The sequence below is a fragment of the Mercenaria mercenaria genome, chromosome 16, assembly GCF_021730395.1.
Source record: "Mercenaria mercenaria strain notata chromosome 16, MADL_Memer_1, whole genome shotgun sequence".
NCBI classification, from domain to species: Eukaryota; Metazoa; Mollusca; class Bivalvia; order Venerida; family Veneridae; genus Mercenaria; species Mercenaria mercenaria.
Window position 1 is genome coordinate 36,446,089 of NC_069376.1, and position 10,145 is coordinate 36,456,233.

Genomic DNA, 10,145 nt, shown 5'->3' on the forward strand with positions numbered 1-10,145 from the left:
GCATTCTCATAGCCTGAACTACCGGATTTCCCTGACTTATGGCCAGTTTTTCAACTATTTAGTAATGACTTAAGCTCCGATTTAAGCCGTGTCGGATATATTTTCAACGCTTAAGTCAGCACGTGAATAACGGGGCTAGACAAAAGTTAAACCTTTGATTGGATTTTTCTACTTTGAGTGGTGTCAGCAATGGCTTATCTTTCTATTGTTATTTTAAACCTGGGGCATAGGTGGTTTAAGAAAAAATGGCGGCGGAATATTTAGCCATGATTTTAAATTTCCACATGATACAGATCATGTGAATATCTTTTTATGTGAATAATATAAAACCGAATTTTAAAATACAAAACATGGCCAGTTTTTCAACTCTAGCACTAAGAAAGGCTTAAACTAGTATTAGTTAAGCCATGGCTCAACCTTGTTTTCTAAAGGATTTTTACTAATACTCGGCGGGTATATTTGCAATGTATTAGTTAAGCCTTGGTCACACACTATGAACATGTAGATACAATCATCGGACAGTTTCGCTGTATTTTTACATATACATATAAAATGTGTTACTTTGGTGATTTACTACTTTCGAAAAAGAAATTCTCATAGAAGTCATAGAAAAATACAAAGACACATTAATGGCCAGTTTTTCGACTCTAGCACTAATGGCCAGTTTTTCAACTCTAGCACTAAGAAAGACTCAAACCAGTATTAGTTCAGCCATCGCTCAACCTTGTTTTCTAACGGATTTTTACTAATACTCGGCGGGTATATTTGCGATGTATTAGCTAAGCCTTGATCACACACTATGAACATGTAAATACAGTCATCGGACCGTTTCGCTGTATTTTTTCATATATAAAACGTGTTACTTTTGTGATTTACTACTTTCGAAAAATAAATTCTCATAGAAATCATAGAAAAATACAAAGACACATTAAAACACAAAAGCACTAGCGCCCGTCCAATGAGTGAAAAAAAATTGCTGGGAAGAAAGGTGAATTTATTTCAAGGTAACACTACGTGCATTCGTATGTTTGCTCATAGTCTTATTGTTTTCATTATTCCTAAATGTTCCACCTTTCATGTACAAAACACGTGCAATATGCACTTGTAATTAGGAATGCATTTGTAAATTTAAATCAATAGTACAGGTACTCAAACTGCACTTGCAAAAGCATGAATTTCAAAATCCACACGTCATTGAAAGGAGACGTATATATACAGACGTACGTATCCATATGATATATATATATGTTCACGTACATATTTGTGCGTTACCTGTACCTATAGTTAATTACATGCACTTATATATTTATGCTTGCCCGTATATTTTGAAACGTGTACAAACGTAGCTAACATTGAAGAGCTGAATCTGTTACATTTTAACCTCGAGTTTTCGAATAAAAAATAGAGCTTTTGCACTCTCTCCAATGTCGGCGTCGGCGTCGCCGTTGGTTTAAGTTTTTTTTTATTTTTAATAAATTAAAACATCTGTAATACTAGCTTTACTGAGACGAAATCTATCCAAAAGTCCAAATCGTCGTACATAGCGAAAGGGTTTGCTCAGTCCCGTATCATTCCCTCCCTCCTGAACATTTCTGCTTTAACTTCATACTGGAAATTTAAATCCATGTCTAAATATTCCGCCTCCATCTTTTCTTAAACCACCTATGCCCCAGGTTTAAAATAACAATAGAAAGATAAGCAATTGCTGACACCGCTCAAAGTAGAATCAAAACGCTCAAAGCGCTGATGGTGGCTGCTAATGAATGTTTAAAATATTGCAAAGAAAGTGACAACTGAGGAATTGTTAATATAAACTATAAGAACTTTTTTTGTATTTTTTTTTAATATTCGGCTTTGGTTTCAAAATTAATCCTTTTTCATTGCCAGTCATTGTTTACATAAACACTGATTCAGTCTTTAACGAATAGTTTTGATTGTTTGTGAGGAAAACGACAACATAAATTACATCGAAAATGTTTTACTATGAACAAATAATATAAGCTTTTTCTCCAAATCATTCAGCTTTGAAGATTTCTTTTTAAAGCTTTTGGGCAGTGTCTGTCATGAATTATTATACACACTGATTTAGTCCGTATCAGATAGCTGTGGTTTTCATGAGACTTTTGTGAAAGAAAACAACACAAACATGCACCACAGATGCACCTCAGAATGTCAGTTCTGCAGCTAGTGTATTTTAGAAGTGCATTAATTATCACTCCTTGGCAAAAATGCTGGACATTAAGTCAGACAAACTTACAACTTTAGTCAGACCGAGAAAAAAGTCGAAAATATGTAACTGGCGAAACGAAACCGTTTTACTTTTTATACATATATTTGTATCCAGATATATTGAGACGCACCATGAGAAAACCAGCATAGTGCGTTAGCGAACAGCAAGGTTTCTGACCAGAGTGGTGTATGGATAGGCAGTTTGATTTGGGCCCATGCTGGTCACAAATGCACTATGTTGTTTTTCTCATGGTGCGACTCGAATGAATTTAGCTGAAGTGAGCAGAATCTGTCTTGAAACAATTAAGTTGATCAAATCTGTTATCCAACGACTTGCTACAGTCTGACACATTGCCTTTTCAAAAAGGCGAGTATTAGTATCATCGCTGCGCCCACTTTCATGGGCTTACAAGTTGATGAAATCGTGATACAGTAGCACCACTTAGTCAAAGCGAGCTTGAAACACGTCTCAGCTTGGGCGACCTGTGGGTTTCCACGTTGATAATTCGTGTTTTGTCAGACGAAATTATACCGAATACATGTGTATCTATGCATACATATAGTATCTTATATTGTACATATTCTGAAGGAAGATTGTCCGTGAGGGAATATTATTTAGAAAACATACATGTCTTTGATTCTCACGGCAGGTCACATTGCATACCATATCGAATGAATTTTAACTGAATGTTCTTTTATTTTTGTTCACTCTCGTATTGTAAGCATGTTTTAGTATATTTTGTTCTTGATATAACGATGAACTGTACATGTTCAAGTTATATCAAAAAAGTACTGTTCTGTTCATAAATCGTGTCACTAAATTTGCGCTAATGAGTGTTAATTGGCAGTATCAACGCCTGAGGAAATCCATATCACTGCTGATTATCGATTTTCTATAAATAGCCTAATCAACATGCGGTCATATTTTTGCGTCCTTGAAACAAAAACGAGACAATGCTGTCGAAAATTCAGTAACATTCTTAGATCACTAGGGTTGCATTAATATAATATCTTACAATTTGATGGCTATGACGAAATTTAAGTTTGTTTTGACATATTTGAAAAGTATTACAACTTGCTGGAAAAGCTATCAGCAATACAAACTGGTATTGTCTATGGACCGGAAATGTTTCGAAACTTTTCCGTTGAAATTCCGTTTCTATTTTTAGCCGCGGATTATTGCTATCAGAAGTATTGTTCTTTATCAAATAAAGCCTTAAATTTCGGAAGTTATACATGTGACACTGCGGTTAGGAAACATTTTTGAATTGTCAGTCTGGATTCCCAGGCTAGGTTTCTATATACATAAGCTACCTTTTTCAACGTTATAAGCTACGTGACCTCTGGGGCAGTACTATGCAATAGCTAATCAATATCATCGCTCCAGTTCAGGTGACATGAGGTCATCGTTTATTCACGTGACCATAAATTTGCATTTTTATATATTCACACGTTGTTGTTTACCTCAGTTTGTATTGATTTTAGTCGCCGAATTTACATTAAAAATGGTATTAAGGCATATATTGTAGCTTTTCAAATTATGCACGTTGTGTAGATAATTGTTTACCTAGAAAGCTTGGAACTATTTTTGGTTGTGTTGTTAGGATGGTCTTAAGAACTGACACGATTTTTCAAACGGAGTATTCTTTTTGACACTGGTGGCAGCTAGCAGCCACCAAAAATCCTTGGTGATTTACTACTTTCGAAAAAGAAATTCTCATAGAAATCATAGAAAAATACAAAGACAAATAAAAACACAAAAGCTCTAGCGCCCGTCTAATGAATGAAAAAAAATATTTGCTGGGAAATGGTGAATATCATTCAAGGTAAGACTACAAGCATTCCTATGTTTGCTCATTGTCTTATTGTTTTTATTATTCCTAAATGTTCCAGCTTTCGTCTGGAACAACTGATACGTAGACCTTCCTGCTTTCATGTACAAAACACGTGCAATATGCACTTGTAATTAGGAATGCATTTGTAAATTTAAATAAATAGTATAGGTACTCAAACTGCACTAGCAAATGCATGAATTTCAAAATCCACACGTCATTGACAGGAGACGTATATATTTAGACGTGCGTATCTTTATATATATGTTCAACTGCATATTTTTGCGTTACGTGTAATTATAATTAATTACATGCACTTTTATGCTTGCACGAAAAATTTGAAACGTGTACAAACGTAGCGTATTTAGTAAAGTTAAAGTTGAAGAGTTGAATCTGTTACATTTTAAGCTCGACTTTTCGAATAAAAAATAGAGCTTTTGCACTCGCCCTAGCGTCAGCGTCGATGTCGCCGTTGATTTAAGTTTTTTTTATAAAGTAAAACATCTCTAATACTAGCTTTACTGAGACGAAATATATCCAAAAGTCCAAATCGTCGTACATAACGAAAGGGTTTGCTCAGTCCCGTATCATTCCCTCCCTCCTCAACATTTCTGCTTTAACTTCATGCTGGAAATTTAAATCCATGTCTAAATATTCCGCCTCCATCTTTTCTTAAAGGTGCAAAATAAAGACAAATGAATAGACATAAATCTTAAAAAAAAGACTACACATTTTGAAATAAAGTACTAAACATTACGATAGCCGTGCAATATTCCCTTGAAATCAACACATGTACTGAGAAACAAATGATTGCTTCTGTATTTTCTTAGACTGACATGGGGGGTCATTTTGTCCTACTTTCGTGTTTATCGCTTTTCCGTAATCGGTCGGAAATTCTTCGGGATCACGTGATTTTAAAATTGTTTCAAACGAATATCCATTTAAGACGCGCAACAAAATAACTGTATTTCCATGATAGTAATTATGCACGCCTTGCACGAAAAATATGAGATGTACAAAATTTAAATTTAAAATTGTCAGTGACATATATTAGGCCAAGACAATGTGTTTAATGTCTAAAATCTTATTAAATTAATGTAGCCATGTGTACATAAATAAGTGTATTTAGGTAAATTTCAATCATACTTTGTTTCTGCATTGTAAGACAGTTACTCATTTATATTCTTAAAATTATACTGAAAAGAGATTAACTGAAAAAGTTTACAGACGAAGTTGTAAAAACACTTTTATTCGGGAAGGGCCTGAATTGTCCTTATGAAAATTTAAAAGTAGTATAGCTGTATATTACCTGTATTATAAGAATGATTTTCTTGAAGTTTTTGTGAGTTACAAAATTGTTGAATTCCATGTGCTAAGTTTGTAAAAATCACGTTATCGTTTGGGCATATGATATATTTTGCATCTATTTATAAATTATAGCCTCGTTTCGGAGGATTCTTCCGAAAAAGTCCGAAGATGCTCGACGGGTTCGTAAGCAGTCGGAAAGCATACTTTCGGTTTGACAACGGCAACATTTTTTGTTTATTTGTTAGTTATTCTTGAACATATTCATGACTATTTGGTCATAACCGATGCAGTGGGCCATATTTTCAGTAAATAGGAAGTCTCAGCTACAAACACTGGTTTTCATATAATACTCGTTCGGGTTTTAGTAATGGACCTTTAAACCACCTATGCCCCAGGTTTAAAATAACAATAGAAAGATAAACCATTGCTGACATCGCGCAAAGTAGAAAAATCCAATCGAAGGTTTAACTTTTGTCGAGCCCCGTTATTCACGTGCTAACTTAAGCGTGGTAAATATATCCGACACGGCTTAAGTCGGAGCTTAAGTCTTTACTTAATAGTTGAAAAGCTGGCCATAGATTTTGGCAGTGGGCCGAGGGATTTCTGTCTTCACCAGCACAGTTGGGGGCTAATGTCCATCACAGTATGGTTCCAATAAACAAGGGTCATTGTTTATTGGAAAGCCAGTCTACCTTACAGGTGTATCAATTAGTGAGAAGGAGAAACAATGTAATTTATTTTAAATTAATGATTAATTGATAACTTTTAAAGTTATACTAGGTTTTTTGGGGGGTATATCTATGTAAAGAAAAATATTTGTTGATCAAACACAATAATAAAATAATCAGAAATATATTTTCACAACTTTTACAATAATGAAATAATGAGAAACTTACTTAAAGAAATATGCAAGTTTTTATTTTTTTTAAATTCTGTCTGGAGAAGTGTGGTATTTCAGAAAAAATGTGACTTTCACTGATCTAAAGCTTGAAGAATACTGTAATTTTAATGTCTAAAATTGAAAACAGAAAGTGCATTTCAAAGTTACAAAGCAAAGCATGAAAAAAGTCACTTCTGGCAACATACTGAAATTGAAAATTGAGTATAGATGGAACACAATAATTTTATATTCAAATAATGTTGATAACATGAATAGAAGAAAATCAATTTTCAATTTGAAAAATATTGATTGTCAGCACAAAAAAATTCATGAAGTTTTCACTATACTTGTGTTTTATTATCATTATTCTTTTCAATATCATTACTGTTTCTTTTATCATCCTATATGTAATATAATAATAAAAATAATAATAATTATTATTATTATTATTATTATTATAAAATTAAAGTAATAGTTATTATCATCTATATAATATCAAAATAATAATTATTATCATTCCACATTCACTGAAGAAAAGTAAATTTCTTTCAACTCCACTGCACACGTCTTCATGGTCTAATTGGGTTCCTGCTGTGCTAATTGCCCTATAATCAGTTACTGTTACATAATCGCTGATAAGCAGCAGATAAGATGGGAGTTGTATATTAGATTTGGCGTGGGGACACTTATATAGTAGTGAATCTAATGGCCAGTTTTTCAACTATTAAGTAATGACTTAAGCTCCGATTTAAGCCGTGTCGGAAAAAATAAAAAGAATCCTATAGACGGATTCGAACTACAGTCCGACATATATTGATAATTGAGTGTTTTGTATCTTTTAATGGCATTCTCATAGCCTGAACTACCGGATTTCCCTGACTTATGGCCAGTTTTTCAACTATTTAGTAATGACTTAAGCTCCGATTTAAGCCGTGTCGGATATATTTACAACGATTTAGTCAGCACGTGAATAACGGGGCTCGACAAAAGTTAAACCTTCAATTGGATTTTTCTACTTTGAGCGGTGTCAGCAATGGCTTATCTTTCTATTGTTATTTTAAACCTGGGGCATAGGTGGTTTAAGAAAAGATGGAGGCGGAATATTTAGACATGGATTTAAATTTCCAGTATGAAGTTAAAGCAGAAATGTTGAGGAGGGAGGGAATGATACGGGATTGAGCAGACCCTTTCGTTATGTACGACGATTTGGACTTTTCGATAGATTTCGTCTCAGTAAAGCTAGTATTACAGTTATTTTACTTTATATATATATATAAAAAAACTTAAACCAACGCCGAGGCCGATGCTGGAGAGAGTGCAAAAGCTCTATTTTTTTTTCGAAAAGTCGAGCTTAAAATGTAACAACTCTTCAATTTTAGCTACGTTTGTCATGTTGTACACGTTTCAAAATATACGCGCAAGCATAAATATATAAGTGCATGTAATTAATTACAAGTACATGTAACGCACAAATATGAAGGTGAACATATATGGATACGCACGTCTACATATATATACGTCTCCTTTCAATGACGTGTGGATTTGGAAATTCATGCATTTGCAAGTGCAATTTGAGTACCTGTACTATTGATTTAAATTTACAAATGCATTCCTAATTACATGTGCATATTGCACGTATTTTGTATATGAAAGGTGGAGTATTTAGGAATAATGAAAACAATAAGACAATGAGACAATGAGCAAACATACGAATGCTTGTAGTCTTACCTTGAAATAAATTTACCTTTTTCCCCAGCAAATATTTTTTTCACTCATTGGACGGGCGCTAGTGCTTTTGTGTTTTAATGTGTCTTTGTATTTTTCTATGATTTCTATGAGAATTTATTTTTCGAAAGTAGTAAATCACCAAAGTAACACGTTTTATATATGAAAAAATACAGCGAAACGGTCCGATAACTGTATCTACATGTTCATAGTGTGTGACCAAGGCTTAGCTAATACATCGTAAATATGCCCGCCGAGTATTAGTAAAAATCCGTTAGAAAACAAGGTTGAGCGATGGCTTAACTAATACTGGTTTGAGCCTTTCTTAGTGCTAGAGTTGAAAAACTGGCCATAGGTCTTTAAGCCTTTCTTAGTGCTAGAGTTGAAAAAAAACTGGCCATTAAAGACGCACCACAAAATAACTGTATTCTTTTGTATTTCCATGATGGTAATTATACATGATTTGCATGAAAAAAGAGATATACAGGTATTTAGTTACAAGCTGACAGTGACATATATCAGGCCGAGACTATGTGTGTAATGTCTGTAAAGGAGAAAAGCCGAAAACTGTCCATTATGTGAAAGAATGGACAAATCGAGGCGCAACGCGCCGAGATTGTCCATTCTTTCACATAACGGATAGTTTGAGGCTTTTCTCTGACTTAAAACACGGTCCTCGCGAAAAAATCAAGATTGTCGTGATATTATATAATGTCTCTAATATTGTCCTCTTTGAGGCAAAGACAAATCATTGATTTGTGTCTCTGTGCTAAATAAAAATACCAAGTCAAATGGAGTTTAAATTAGATTGCATATAAATGTTTATTGCAATTAAAAGTTTTTAAACACTAATGATATTCAGTGCTGATTCTTAGGAAAGTTTCGAACATATCTCGTTTTGTCATATTTATGAATGATTTGAAGTGCCTTTACAAAAAGTAAAATTAAACTTGGCCTTATGATGTATGTATTAATAGTTGCCCATGCTTTGTTCGTGCTAAGTTTGCAGTTTTATATAAATCAAGTAATTTAATAAATGACGGGTCCAGGTGAAGACATTCTAAAATGTATGTATATGTATTTTATATCGTTATTAGAAAACAATCGTTCTTATCTCGTAATTACGAGATATTCTTTCAATTTTATTAGAAAAAAATTACCCGTATCACATGAGATCTTTACTCGTTATGACTCATATGTCGTTAATATTTCGTTGTTACAATAAATAGCACCGTTATTGCAAGACAATTGTACTCAAGTTCAATGAAGATCATTACGGCCAAATTTTCTGGTAATACCGAAATGTGCAGTAAAACTTTAGGGAAATTGACGTTGTTTTTTGTCTTTGTAGTAGAAAAGTGAAATTGCACATTTCTGGGTAGGACTGCAACAAATGTCAGTTATGTTACAAATTTAACCAATTTTACATGAACACTGCATGAGAAAGATAGGTCTGCAGCATTTGAAAAAGAAAGGAAAATTATGTGTTTTAGCTCGACTATTCAAAGAATAGTTGGAGCTATTGGACTCCAGTTTGTTTAATTCTGCCCACTGTTTTCTCGTTTAGGGCACAGCCTTTATTTTATCTGGGGACTATACGCCACTTTTCATGGATTTGCACTCTGTGCATCATTGAAGGTTCCATGTGCACCGTCGTATGAATACATCTGCGAATGTCTAAATTACATTCTGGTACTTATAACATGTGTAAATGTTGAGTTCTGCTCAACCCGGGGCTAGAGGGCGTGGACGGTAGCTTGCACTTCCACTACCGTCCATGAACAGGCTCAATCAGACCGAGCCTGCAACATTTTCGGTTATGTCGTGTTAGGCGACCTGTGGTTTTCAACTTTTTTATTTCATCCCTGTGTCGATGTCCGCGTCGGCGTCCCGATTTGGTTAAGTTTTTGTATGTAAGCTGGTATCTCAGTAACCACTTGTGGGATTGGATTGAAACTTCACACACTTATTTACTGTGATAAATTGACTTACACTGCACAGGTTCCATAACTCTATTTCGTATAATTTTTTATAAAGGTTTTATATGTAAGCTGGTATTTCAGTACCTACTAATGGAAATGGATTGAAACGTCACGCACTTGTTCATTGTGATGATCTGACATGCATTACTCATGTTCCATAACTCTACTTTGCATTTTTACAAAAGTATG